This window comes from Lissotriton vulgaris, chromosome 6 (genome assembly GCF_964263255.1).
Source record: "Lissotriton vulgaris chromosome 6, aLisVul1.2, whole genome shotgun sequence".
NCBI lineage: Eukaryota > Metazoa > Chordata > Amphibia > Caudata > Salamandridae > Lissotriton > Lissotriton vulgaris.
Window position 1 is genome coordinate 1,819,139,209 of NC_141694.1, and position 15,435 is coordinate 1,819,154,643.

Consider the following 15,435-nt stretch of genomic DNA (forward strand, 5'->3'; position numbering starts at 1 on the left):
TTAATAAGTTATCCTTGTTCCCTCTGGGCTTTTAAGTTCTGACATTTTAGTATTTTACCGGCTCGGTCCCCCTCGTAAACCCTCTCGCCGTTCGGGACTTCAAAAGAGAGACTAGCCCCATGTTCCATCTAGTTGGTGTCCCGCTCTCACCTTTTTCATTAGAAGATCGCGCTTCTGCCTCGTCCTCTCGCCTTAGCTAACAGGGACCGCAGAACGCTTTATTTATGCGAGTTTGCGGATAGCTAATTGATTACACTTGAATCGCGCGGATGTGCTTGCATGGGACAACCTTGGCAAATAATGGTGCCATCTTAAGATGGTATTATTGTCGTTTTTATGCAATGGTTGCACTCCGTATCTTTACGTAACCTGTACTTTTTATTTAATATACACCTTAGTAACTCAACTAGAGATGTTCTTTAATAAATGTAGGTATTTTATTTTGTTTTGTTTTATTTTCGTTGTGTCTGAGTATTCGTTCCGGTTTTTACCTCTCCTCTTTTGCCCCGTTTATAATTTTGTTTTTTCTGCCCGGTATCAATGTATTATATTTACAAGGGGAGATTATTTAGCGGGAATTATTATGCACATTCTATCGTTTTTACCCACCGTCTAAACAGATGATATTATTCCCTGGTGGTGTTCATGTTAAGTGGTCTGTGCCCTTTACCTGCCGTTACATTCGCTTACCACGATGAACTGGTTAAATTATTTATATATTAACTGAGGGACACTTTGTTACCCGCTATTGGGCCCCCGGTTTACCAAGGTAGTGTCTTCTATTTCAACCTTTTTTTTTAGTTATTATGGGGCTGGTGGTAAAAAAATCTCTGGTAGTCCTTTATATATTTGGTGGGTAATTGTTTAGACTTGCCTACTCTATTGTATTTGTTCATAGTTTTCTAGCGTCTCAGGTTGCCTCTCATTATTTAGCTTTTCTCTAGTCCATTACATTTATATTAGGGCTTCCCACTCTTCTCTTGAATTCAGACCGCATCTAATGGTGTTGAATTTTACCATGAACCATTGTTCCTGCTGTTTCCTCCTATTCTTGCTGTTTCCTAACCTAGTTTGTTCCCTTATCCTCTCTAGGATGACCCATTTCAAGTCTTTCTCGGTGTGTCCCTTCTCTCTCCAATGTGCCACTAGTGGTGCATTCTCCTTATTATTTTTAATTGCGGATTTATGTTCTCCTATTCGTAACCACCATTACCTGCCTGTCTCTCCTATATATGCCAGGTTACATGGGCATAGGATTATATATATTACGTTTTTGGTTTTACAGTTGTTGAGGGTAGTAATTACTTGTGTGGCTCCATTGTGTTCAACTTTTTTGGTGACCATACATAAGTCACATATGCAGCAATTGCCACATCTGTGATTCCCTACTTCTTTGGTTCCTGTTAGGGTAGTTTGGGTTTCTATAACATCATCCCTGTATGTATGGACTAAGTTGGATCTCAAGTTTTTATTCTTCCTGTATGCATACAGAGGGCGTTGAAGAGCAATTTCAGCTCCATCATTTAGGATTTTCCAATTATGGTTTATGATGTTCTTCACCTGATTGGCTACTACTGAGAATTGGTTCACCATTACTATTTTCTCTTGTGTTTTATTTTTATCTTTTTTGGTCAACAGGCAGTCCCTGTCATAGTATCTAGCTCTTTTTAGAGAATGTTCAATCAACTTTTTTGGGTAGCCTCTGTCTCAGAATTTTTGTTTCATCTCTCCTGCATGTCTATAGAAGTCCTCTATTTCGGTACAATTTCTCCTAAGACGGAGAAATTCTCCGAAGGGGATGGAGTCTTTTTGGCTTTTTGGATGATAACTTCCATAGTGCAACACTGTGTTGCGGTCAGATTCTTTTTTACACAGCTCTACCTTGAGTTGCTTGTCTTGGTTCTTTATACAGATATCTAGGAAGTTCACTTTATTCCTACTATAGGTAGCTGTGAACCTCAGGTTCACATCCCCTAGATTCAACCAGGAAAGAAATTCTTCTAAGAGTTCTTCTGTCCCGAGCCAAATAAAGAAGATATCATCTATGAAGCATGCCCAACTTCGAAGATTTTCATAGTATGGGCTTACCTCATTGTAAATATGTTTGTTTTCAAACATATTTACATATATACAGGCCAGGCTTGGCGCACAGGTGGCCCCCATGCTGGTCCCTTTGCGTTGGATATACAGGTCCTTTTTGAATAGGAAGATATTGTTAAGGAGTACCATGGAGACACATTGTACTATGAACTCCTTATTTCCTCCTACAGTATCCGTTTCTTCTAGCAAGGTCTTGATTACCTCAATCGTATCTCGTTAAGGTATATTTGTGTAGAGTGACTCTACATCGAGAGTCACCATGAGTTCATTCTCTCCATTGAACTCCATTTCTTCCACTTTGGCTATCATGTCAGCAGTATCTCTAATATAGGATTTCTGCTTCTCTACTAAAGGTTTCAAAAACCTGTCCGCATATTTGCTCAACGGTTATAGCAAAGAATCAATTGATGCAACTATAGGCCTCAGGGGAGGGTTGTCTAAGCTTTTATGGACTTTTGGAAGTCCATAAAATGCTGGTGTTTTCGGGTTTGTATTGTGTAGAAATTTCCATTCCTCCTCAGTTATTTTTCCATCAGTCAATGCCTGTTGGAGCAATATCTCCACATCTCTTTTTAGAGTTTCGAGTTTGTTCTGGGACACTCTCGTATAATGTAGTTCATTTGATAAAAGGGCCATCACTCTTTCGTCATAGTCCTCAGTGCTTAGAACTACTACTCCTCCACTCTTGTCAGCGGGTTTGATTGTAATTCGCGTGTCTTTAGACAAGGAATCTATGGCCTCTCTCTGAGCTCCGGTGATATTACGTTCCTGAAAATGTTTTTTGTTTAGCAGTATCCCTATCTCTAATTTTACCACTGATTCAAAAATTTCCAGATTTTAATCCACCATCCCTAAACTTGGGGTAAAAGTGGACCTTGATCTCAAACCTGAGTCTTGAGGTGCTTCCCTAGTGGGTCTGTTCTCAAAGAAGCGACGGAGGTGAATTTTCCGAAAGAAGGCTCTCAGATCTTTTTCTAGTTGAAATTTGTTTATGCCCGCGGTAGGTACAAAGTTAAATCCCATCCCCAGGACTTGTTGCTCAACCCTAGTTAATGTTCTGTGGGACAGGTTAATGATGGGTGTTTTCTCTAACGCCAGTACAACTTGTTCCTGGTTCTTTTGTATTCTTGAGGGGCCTGGTTCTGTTGGTACTCCAGTTCCTGTTCTCTCTGGACCGGTCTCCTTGTGTATTGACCTCTTTTCCTCTGCCTCGAAAACCACCCCGAGTTTTCTGTGGGCGCTGATCTAAAAAAGCTTTCTCGTACTCTCTGTTAGGTCCATCATACTCTTCCTCCTCTCTACTGTGTATCTCTTCTTCTCCCCTACTCTCAGATGTACCCGAGAAATTGTAGTGCCTTGGTCTCCTTTGTTGGAACCTAACTCTTGGGCCTTCAGTCCTGGTCGTGTCTGGTTTTTCTGTATAATAATCTTTTTTTAGGAAAGGGTATACTACTTCTTGTGTGAATTTATTTATATCCTTCCTAAGTTTTTGTGTTTTGCGGTTTGTTAAATATTCGCAGTACCCGTTCATGTCTTGATTAATTTCTTCTATTTTCTTTAAATTCTTTGGTTTAGTTTTCCAAGCTCGATGATAAAGTGTTTAGATAATATAGGTATGGAGTTTTAATAAGGCCATACATGAATGTGCACCCAGGGACTTCCCTTTGACTGATTGTTTTAAGAAACTGCCTATTTCTTAAACAGTATGTAGATCTCCCTTTACAATCTGAGATCTGACGTGCCTCATCCGGTTTTTCTGGCCCCCCCTCTTCTCTTGGTGAACAGAGACTCGCTCTGGGACAGGTAGTTTGCGCTTGTTTCCCGATCTTTCCCCCTTCGTGTGCACCTCCCACCCCCCCACCTTCCGACCTTGCCCCTGGCTTACCCGGTTCATGTACTGGAATATAAGTCCCCCGGAGCCTTTCCTCTCCGTGTTTGCTTTCTGGGGAACTCGAACAGACTTCTCCGCTGCTCGACCCTTCAGGTCCGATTCACGTTTTTCTAACCCTGTATCGGGCTCTGTATCGGTCTCAGGTCTTACAGCGTTCTCGCCGCTGTATGCGCTGTGTGCGCTGCCACCTCCTCCCTTGCCCCGGAAGAAGACGGCGATTCTCTGTGCGACCCTCTGGCAGTTCCTGTTTGCCTCGGATGCCTCGGATGCTGCCTCCCACTGTCCGGAAAATGTTCGGTGCAAGGAACCCAGCAGCGTTTGATCCTTCCGTAGACACGCGGAGACGACAGGTAGGTCCGATGTTGTTTTCTTAGGCATTCCCTCTGTGCTTGTTTCATTTGGGTGGATGTGGGTAGAAACTAGGGCTGTGAGAGATAGCGGAAAATCGAGGCTCCGAGACACTGGTTACGGTGTGGGGTCAAGTGGGTCCGGGCTATGTCGAACAGTTCGTCAAGTCAGTATATGTGAGAAAAAAAGGAAACACGAGCGAAGTATGTGACTCCTTATCCTAGCGGATAGATTCTTGGATGGTTCCTATATGCTTCCTGCCATTTTTGCAGAGTATTGCAGCCTTTCAGCGTAGAAGCAGCAAGGAGCTCCCGACCGGGCTCACTGACCGTCCGCCATCTTTTCTCCCACATCACGATGTGCTGTTATTGATTAAACACGTTTTGCAGCAGAGTGCTGTTCACAATATCCACCTGACAACAGACATGTGGACCAGTTGCCAAGCCACTGATTATATGTGCATCACTGCAAACTGGGTCTCTTTTGTGGGGGTTAGTGAAAAGATATCTGAAGTAGGTACTGTTGACACAGCTGGGATTTTTAATGCTACTCGGAAACATGCATCTGTAGCCATGTTTGCCATGGAGAAATCTCACACTGCTGCAAAGAGGAGATGATACTGTGAAAGGCATGACCCTTCAGATGGACCACTGGTGCTTAATTAAATGCCTGACAGAGATGCTTCTTCCTTTCGAGGTCTTCACACGTGAAGTGAGCAGGGAGGACTGTACTGTGGGCCAAGCTATCCCATTGTTGCACATGCTAGAGCAACAGCTGAAGCAGGTGTCTGAAGCGTACATGGGTGTGAAAGAAAAAAAAGAAGCATAGGAATTTGTGGAGAGCTTAGCCCTTCGCTTAAAAGAAAATACAAGGGTGCAAACTAAGATTTTGTCACAAGAACATTACATTTGTTCCATAATGGTGGATCCACTGTAAAAATCAGCACTGAACAGTCAGACATTACTTCCTTTTTCAGAAGTGGATGTTGCCCGGTACAAAACTTAGATAGCTGAGGCAGCCAGTAAATTGGAAAATCAACGGCTGGTAATTAAAGGCCCGCTACTAAAACTCACAATTACTGCTGCAGTGCATCCAGCATCAAGTTCAACTTCAGACCCAGAGGGCAGTGCGTTTGGCTCACAGCTATCACCAAAGATATAGACAACAGCAAGAACCGGATCATTATCTCCAGCCCAAGTAACAACGGGAAAGGATTGGTATTTACAGCAAGGACTTGCTAGGTCCAGTGCGGATTCAAAGACAAAAGAGGCTGAACAAAGTGTAGCACCCTTGAAAATTGAGCAGATGGTCCATGCTTATCTGGATGACCCAACAGAGGTCCACATTGATCAAAACCCATTGCGGTATTGGTATGGTAAAAGGGGCGATTGGCAGGTGCTCAGCAGGCTGGTGATAAACTATCTGGCTTGCCCTGTCGCAGGTATCTCTTCTGAAAGTGTTTTCAGTGCTGCTGGTTCCATTGTAGAAGGACAAGTCTCTTGCCCAAAAACGTGGAGAGGGTAACCATGATCAAAATGAATCAGCACTTTATACCATCGAATTACACAATACAAGAATCAGTAAGATGAGGACAGCGGCTCAGGTGAAGGAAGTAGTGTGTTAGACAATGATTACCCACTTCTGGTTGAACCCCAAGAGTTTGATGATGAGCTATACTTCCCTGAAAATTAGGATTGCACTTCTTACTGTCTTCCTCCCTTATTTACTTTTATTTGTGTGTCTGTCTTTCTGGTTTGAAGCTTTGAATCACAACAAATCCATCACCACTGTCTTCTAGTCCTTTTATTGCCATATATGAGTTTCAGCTGACTGCATTTCAATCTCTCCTCCGAGCCCTGCTCCTCCATCCTCAGGAATAGCCCTAAATCCATTGCCCTCAAGCCAGATGATGATTGGATGTAGCATAATAGCAGAAAAAAGAAAATGTTGCCTCGTTGAGACCCTCCAAAAGAAGTGGATCACATGATGATGACAACTCTAGGTATCCTCCTTTCCAAGCCAAGAGAGACTGCCCATTAACTGAATTTGAGCATGAATAAGTGCCATGCATTGGACGCTGTCGCTGACTGAGTGATTTGTGTTGTTGTTTGTTGTGCATTACGTTAATTCATTGTGTACTATTATCTAATCTACACACTAAAAGTAACTCAAGGCAATTTTTTCCTTCTTGTTTTTTTGAAAACATATATTTGTACTTCTACTGCAGGCCGAGCCATTGTATTTTGAATATGAAAAGGGGACTCAAAGTTCAAAGTTCAAAAGACCTTTATTCGAATTTCATAAAATTCATAAAAGTACCGATAACAACAACAATTCATTAAATAAATATACAGACAGATAAAAAACAGTATTATACAGAGCAGCATTACATGATTTCATATTAATCAATTCCATACGATAACAATGCAGTGCACTCTATTTCATTACATTATTTTCATTGTAGCAGCATTAAAAACAAATTATATTCAGGGATTTTCCATCGTTTTGCGGGCTCGTATGGCCGATCTTAGAAAAGTGCTAGTGCAAAAAGTCAATTCATCATTGTCCAGAGTAACCAACATAATGTATGATTCTTTGAGTGTGAGTGGTCTGTACTTTTTGAAATAGGGAGTTAAAAACCATTTAATAAATCTAAGATAAAATTTACAGAAAAATAGGAAGTGCAAATCATCCTGTGTACTCACACCATCACAGGGGCATGGAGTAAAATCAGCACTATGACGATATCCCAAAGGAAAAGACAACAAAAATTTTACAGTACCCGCCCTTAAGCGAAACAGTAAAGGTCGCTCCCAGCTAGTCATGGGAAGGGAAAGATAGGGCGGCAAAGTTTGTCTACACAATTCATTTCCTATATATTTCATAACACTTGATTTCTTTGATTCACTTCCTATCCGTTCATTATTGTAAAGTGCATACAGTGCATTTTTGACCTCGACTTTGTCCTTTGTTTCAATTGTCATAGGATTAGTAAACAGAGTGCCTTTATCAACTTCATTAAGTGATTTACAAACTTCTGTGAGCCCTGGGATTTCCATTCCATGATCACAATTTAAACAGTCCTTTATAATATTTTGTGTAAGGACAGCAGCATCATTCCTCCAGATTCTAATCCAGAAGAGTGCTGGTCTAGCTCTGATAAAATCACTTAAATAGGAAAGATTTAATTCACTATGACAAATAAAATCAGATGATGAGATCGGTGCGCCCAACACTTTTCTGCAAAAGCGGTTTTCCTCCCTTTGAATGCAGAGGCTGCTTCCTGACGCCATACCTCAGCTCCGTACGAGGCAACAGGTGAGCACTGTAGTTTAAAAATCTTTAAAATAGCCTTAGTGGCACCAACTTTCTTTGGGCGAGGGAGACTCAAAACAGAATTGTTGGCTTTCGAGAACTTGCTCGTGGCGTTGGCCAAATGCCCACTCCACGAGCCGTTCGCAGCGAAAACCAACCCTAGATAAGGAAATTTTGGGACAGATTCTAGTTTATCTGTGCCTATCTGTATAGTGTTGAGGTTCCTTTTACCAGGGCCACAGGACATAATAAAAGATTTTTTTAAATTTACCCTCAAATCCAGACCCTCCATGAAATTAACAAAGCTATATACAAGCAGACGAAGAGCATTTGGAGTGCGGGCCATAAGCACCGCATTGTCTGCGTATAAAAGCACTGGTAGTGGTTTCCCTGAAATTGTTGGAACATCTGTGGTTGCTTTTTTCAGACAGTTAGATAAACCATTAATATAAATGATGAATAACAGAGGTGCTAGAACGCACCCCTGTCTCACCCCCCTCCCTATATCAATGGCTCCTGAGACCTCTCCCCCCATCCCAATACGTACCCGTGCTTTCAGGTCAGTATGGAGGTAGGCTAAACATTTTACAAGAGTGTCATCAAGGCCATTGAGTAAAAGAATTGACCAGAGTTTGGATCTATTCACAAGATCGAAAGCGGATGAAAGATCCATAAATGCAAGGTAGGTGGGAGATGAGCGGGCAACACTATATTTGTCAATTATTGATTTCAGATTTAGGCATTGCTCCACTGTTCCCACCCCACTCCGGAATCCCATCTGGCAAGGGTCTAAAAAGTCAGTATCAACGGCCCATTCCAATACTCTGTTATAAATTATTTGTCCCAAAACTTTTAAGGTGTTATCCAAAAGGGAGATAGGGCGATAATTCGCAGGATCTGATCCATTTCCCTTTTTATAAATTGGGACGATAATACTGGTTGCCCATGTGGCCGGCATAGCTGCTTTTGGAAGGCTATTGAAAACATTAAGAAGTATTGGTGTCCATAAATCAACATTATGTTTGATGATATCTATGGGAAGGCCATCAGGTCCGGGTGCCTTATTACCCAGACTCTCTTTTATAGCTGTTTTTACTTCGTAATCCAGAATCTGTAGGCCACCTGGTTGTCCTAAATCAGACAAAGGAGAAAGCTCCTCAGGGGGGGCTGCATAGATTCTAGAAAAGTGGGTCTCCCATACTGCACTTGTTATATTACAGCTAATTTGGGTGAGCTTCTTTCCCATTACCCTTGTTTTTCTAACAGCAGACCAAAATGGGCCACTGCCACCCAGAAAAGGGGACTCAATCTTTACAATGGACACTGAGTTGTACACTACCAGGATGACCACAGTGATATAATATCTTCGCAGTCACTCAGTAGGATCAGAGCTGAGTGATGGAATAAGTCAGGGTGTTTCATGTGTGGCATAAAAGGTAAACAAGTCAACAACAACCACAGCAGACCTGGAGGTCTCACAACCCTTCTTTGTATTTCTTGTTATACCAACTGAATGCAACTTTGTTGTAGCCGGCATGCCAGCTCAGTCAGCCTGTGTCCAAGACAAACATACTAGAGTCATGATGCATATGCATGTTAGATTTAGTTACTACTGTCTGCAGGTGGGGAAACTTGTATTTTTCTATTTCAGGTGGCACTGGCCATACTCCGTTACATCAAGGGCAAGTGGGGAACTCACTCTCTGCTTCCTCTAGTGTCCTTGTGCTCACTGAACTCACTGCACTCACAAGAAACTTACAGATTGGAGGCAGACAGACAGAGGCTTTTGAATACAACCATAGTTACAGCTACAGGTGCAGCTACAGCAGCCACAGCAGCCACAGCTACAGTTATAGCAGATGGATTGAACTGCCACGTTTTCATTGAAACCCTAGATTTGATATTGGAATATTAGAAATGGCATTGGTGGTGTTATTGGGGGTTGTTTGTTGAGCGTGAGCATTGACCCCCACCTCCTCCGGCCCCTCTGTGTAGTTTGGAACAAGGAGCCCGGAGCCCGGAGTGTGGAGTAGGAGTAGGAGTTTGTGACTTATAGAGTTGTGGAGCCAGGCATGTACTGGCTTGTGCTACTGAAAGCCCGCACCAGGGATTAGAGTTGGTGGCGGTCTATGGTTAATGGTTCATGGTTCATGGTTAGCCGTCAGCTGGCTGACTGACTGTACGGTTCATGTAGTTCCCTCTCTAACTGAAGTGCTGGGTCAGCTAGAGAAAAACGACTGGAAGTTTGGCTGAGTGCAACAAGGGGGGAGAGTACTATCCTCCTAGCCTCTTGAGCTGTTTAAAGTCACCCTTAACCATTGAGACACTGAGTTTATGTGCCCTGGACTATGTGTGCAGTCGGTCTGAATAAGAGACTGGAGGAAAATAGAGGTGTGCAGCATAAAATCTAGCTGGAGATTGGACCATCTAACTGATTAACTTAATAGTGTTGAGAATTATACCCACTTTAAGGATCACGCTACGAAGATACAAAAAGGGTTCGGTAGTACGGAATGTATAGGGGTATTATGTGCTCTGGTAAAGAGAGGACGTCAGGACCAACCACAAGAAGTACAAAGAAAATACAACAACTAAAGGTGTTAAAAAAGGTTAAAGTAAACACCATAGGAGAAAATCAGACACTAATTTCCCCAATAGCAAGGATGTTTGAGAAATTGGGTAAAATCCCGGACAAATTTCCATTAATGAAGGATCCAACTGGAGCTCTGATCACAATCCAAACAAATATGGAAAACAATAAATTACAAACTCCAATCAAACCGACTAGTAGTGAGAAATCCAGTATGCAAGTCACACAAAGTAGCCCACAAAAAGGAGGGTGTAACCCACAAATTATGGCTAATGAATTCAGGATATACTAAGTATAACTATACCTTCCAGGATAAATCAACAAGAACAATTAATAGAAATGGATGTATCAGATGTATTAACTAAAAGAGGTATGATGGAACAAAAATTGTCAATGATTCCTATAGAAGTAAATGTAGAAATCAAGAAAAATCTCAGACATTAATTGAGGAAAATATGCCCAAACAATTGCCCAAACAATTGAGTAATCAAAGTTGCAATACTAGGAGTGCCAACCAAGAAGATGGTGACCTGCATAGAATAAGGCAAGTCAATCCAAATGGAGGAACTGATATAGGAATTAAAACAAATGAAGATACTGACCCAAAAATAAACGACATTCCTAATGTAGAATATGTACCTCCCACTACCAATAAATATCAAAATGGAAAGACAACACAAGATAACTAAATAGGAATAAAGGAACAAGATATGGGGATGAGTTGGGTTATATTTTACCAAACCTCGACTCTTACATTAGAAGCATTGAAATATCAATCCAATAAAATGGATATTCAAATTGACCTTCTTAAAATGATGGCAAATGCAGTTGCAGGGATTGACAATCAACTTGCTCAGCTTAATGGTCTGATAGTTAGCGCTCAAAATGATAATGGAAAAATGGCAAGGGGCAACCAATCGGTCCCCCCGAACGTATGGCAGAGTACCACGATCCCCCCGGGAAGCCATCTTGGGCGGGAGGCGAGTCTCGGCTGGTATGCCCGAAGCGGCGTAGACGGGGCGCGCCTTTTCCCGCCCTAGAGTGGGTTGGCCTAGACACTGACGCGGCTGGCCACGCCCTTGGGGCAGGCAGGGGCGGGTTTACGCCCGACCTGAAGACGGATAAAAGGAGGAACAAGACCAGAAAGCATCCTCTTGTTTCTGTGCTCTGAAGCTGCACATCCTCGCTGCACGTGAGCTCGAGACGGAACGAAGAGCCATTTTTGAGCGTTGTAATCTTTCTCGTTTATTTTACAGATACTCTGTCGGAGAATGCCGAAGAAGGCGGGAAAACGAATGACTACCGAACAGATGCTGCGTGTTCTCATGAAGGAGATGGCCGACCTAAAGAGGCGGATGGATAAAAATGAGGAAGGGGGCCCGAAACGTCCTTTGGAGGGAACGGCCCCGGGAGGAAAAGGCAAGAGGCCCAGGAGAGGAGCAGCTGGGGGAGATACCCCAGGTCCCAGTGTCCCACTCGAAGCACCGACTCCTGTGCCGGAGGAAGGGAATCCGATTCCCGTGGTGGTCACCCCCGTGTCCGGGGAAGATATGCCGCCCGAGCTGGCAGCACAAGTAGCAGCGTGGTTGGGTAAAAGTAGTGAGGGCGCCACGGCTGTCGACGCGCAGGTGTTAATGAAGCAACTGCGGGAAACTCGTGAAGCAGCGAAGGTATCCACGCCGGCTGTGGCCGTAGAGAAGCCAAAGGGGACGGTTTTAGTCGCAGAGACGGCGTCCAGTTCAGGTAAGCGGCCATTGCCGGTTGCGAGGGAAGAGTCGGCACCCTCTCGGAGGGAAAGGTTGGGTCAGCATGTTCCTTTAGCTATTAAAGAAAGGATATGGGCAGGGGAATATGTAAACATCTTCTCGTTGCTTACTGATCATTATGAGATGGAGCATGTTAAAGGTCAGAAGGAGCTCATGCATCCGAGTGTTTGGCGCGCAAAGATGGCCGCCTTTAAGGTTAATGAAAACATTGGCAATTGGGGTAAGGCATGGGGAATTTTCACATCGATCTTGGGGGAACGGAGGCCCGAATTGCTCCCCGAATTGCCGAGTTATCAGTCACGGATCATGGGGTACTCGGTATCACACGAGGGTAATCATTGGTTTTGCTATGATAATCTTTTTAGAAAAGCAAAAGAACATGATAAGAACTTAACTTGGGATTGTTATGATTCTGTGTCCTGGTCCAAAATGAAGGAGACTGGTATGTTGAAAGTGCCATTAGTAGGGAGTAATGTGGGCGAATCCCCCCGGCAGTATGCGGGGACGCCTTTTCGATCAGGTACGGGTACCGACAACCACTCGAGGCCTACCGGTAATACAGGTAAAAAGGGGGTTTGTTGGAATTTTAACAGGAGTAAATGTACTAGGCCCCAGGGATCGTGCAAATTTAAACACGAATGTAGTGGGTGTGGGCAATCATCCCATCCTGAGTCCACGTGCAGAGCCAAAACGGGTGATAACGGGGGTAGGGGAGGTGCCAAACAGGTCTAACATAGTCCGAGGGGCGCCTTTACCTACCCCGATTGATACCTTGGCAATGATTCCCTGGCTCAGTGAATACCCGGATCGTGCTTCTGCTGGGGTGTTGCGGAACGGGTTTTCATATGGTTTCCGCATCCCAGTGGGGGACTTTCAGGGTGTGGAGAAATGCAAAAATCAGATATCGGTCTTGCAGCATACGACCGTGGTACAGGAAAAGATCCGGAAGGAGGTTACTCGAGGTCGAGTCGCCGGTCCGTTTATTGTACCCCCGGTGGCTAACTTTGTCTGTTCGCCTTTAGGAGTGGTCCCCAAGAAGGACCCGGGTGAGTTTCGGCTGATACATAATTTGTCAGCCCTACGTGGTCTTTCCGTAAACGAAGCGATAGACCCGGAAATATGTTCGGTACGGTACGCATCTTTCGATGAGGCCGTGGCCATTTTGAATCGCCTGGGGCCCGGGGCGCTGATGGCAAAATCTGATATCGAGTCAGCGTTCCGGTTGCTCCAGGTACATCCAGACGATCAGCGTCTACTGGGTTTCACGTTCCAGGGCCAGTATTATATGGATAGATGTATGCCGATGGGATGCTCAATTTCTTGTGCCTATTTCGAGAAATTCAGTAGTTTCCTACAATGGGTCTTCACAAAGAAGACGGGTTTTCAACATGTGATGCATTATCTTGATGATTTTTTGTTCCTGGGGGCAGCCGGGGATCCGGAATGTGGGCAAGCTTTGGCTGTATTTTGTGTTTTAATGAATCACTTTGGCGTGCCATTGGCACCGGGTAAGACGGTGGGTCCTTCGACTTGCCTCGAGTTTCTGGGGATCGAGTTAGACTCCGGAGAAGGTTGTTTCCGTTTACCAAGCGATAAAGTGTTAAAGTTCAGGGCATCCTTGCAAATGTGTTTGAGTGAAGCTAAGGTTAAGCTGCATCAGTTGCAGCAGCTAGTGGGCCAGTTGAATTTTGCCCTGAGAGTTATACCTATGGCCCGCCCCTTTTCCCGTTCGATCGCTCAAGCCATGGTCGGATTGAAGGAGGGCCATCATCGCACGAGGCTCTCGGCCGAGGTACGCCAGGACATGCGCATTTGGTTGGCATTTCTGGCTGATTTCAATGGTGGAGTCGTCTGGAATAAACCAGCCGTGTCCTCTGAGGAGCTGGGGCTGTGGACAGATTCGGCAGGGAGTATAGGTTTTGGTGCCATTTTCGGTGCTCGATGGTCTGCACAAAAGTGGCCGGCATGGTGGCATAACAGTGGGCTGACAAGTAACAATGCCTTCCTGGAACTTTTCCCCATTTTCGTGGCCCTGAGAACGTGGCCCGAAGGGTTCAGAGATCACTCTGTGGTATTTTGGTCTGACAATATGACCGTGGTTGAGTGTATCAATAGTCAGGCAGCACGATGCAAATGGGTTTTGAGACTGCTCAAGGAAATCGTATTACTGTGTATGCAACTGAATGTGTTATTCAAAGCAAGACATGTCCCTGGGGTAATGAACCAGGCGGCTGATGCCCTTTCTCGTTTTCGTATGCAGGCCTTCTGGGGTTTTCTGCCCACAGCGGACCCGGAGCCGGCACCCTTTCCCGAAGCTCTTTGGTCTCTCGGTGCCCCGAACTTCGTAACCTCGTGGGAGAGAGTTTAGCACCCAGGACGAGGAAGGCATATGAAGGGGCGTTCCGGTCCTATTTAGCCTTTTTGGGGACTGCTGGAGAGGAGCTTTGGGGCCAGGAGGAAGGGGTTGTGAACTTTCTGATGTCATTACATCTGGCAGGGAAAACGGTGGCCACGGCCCAGAGGCATCGGGCTGCCATTTCCTTTGTTGCTAGGGCTCATGGGATCCAGGACCCGACAGCGTCTTTCGTTGTGCAAAAAGCGCTACGTGGGTGGCAACGCCTTGAGGGTCGCAGAGTGGACGAGAGGCGCCCGATAGGTTTGGATAGGTTGGCCCAGTTATTATCTAGACTCCCTACAACATGTTCGTCTCAGTTTGAGACCGTGTTATTCCGAGCCGCTTTTACGCTGGCATTTCATGGGGCTATGCGGGTGAGCGAATTAGTGGCAGGGAACAAGCAGGATGTGACGGGAGGACTGTGCGCAGAGCACGTTCAGATCAGAGGGGAGACGATGACTGTCTCATTTGTGAGGTCCAAAACCGACCAGAGTGGGATGGGTGAATGCATAATTATACGCAGGATTCCCGGGTCGTCCATGTGCCCAGTGAAGTGTTTAGAGGATTATTTAACACAAAGGGTGGCATCATGGGGGGGGACCTTGTTGAGACACGCGGACGCCACCCCACTGACAAGGTTTCAGTTTCAGCGGGTGCTTGCGATGTCGATTACAGCTGCGGGCTTGAACCCGGGCGAATTTGGGACCCATTCATTTCGGATAGGGGCTGCTACTGAGGCTACAGCCAGGGGTCTGAATGTGGAACAAGTTAAACGTGTGGGGCGTTGGTCCTCCAATTGTTATAAAAGGTATGTGCGTTTGCACATGTTGTGAAGCTGTAATGATGTACTCACGCTTCCTGTTTTTGTTTGGTTTTCAGTTACGCAAGCCTACGAGGCGGGGCGGACTATGCAGTCGACCCAACACCGGGCCAGCGGTCAGACATCACCGGCTGTTAAAAAGGAGGTGTGGGTCGTGGGCCACTCATACGTGAGGCGTGCCGCGGACGTATTCAAGGCAGGTGACATGGT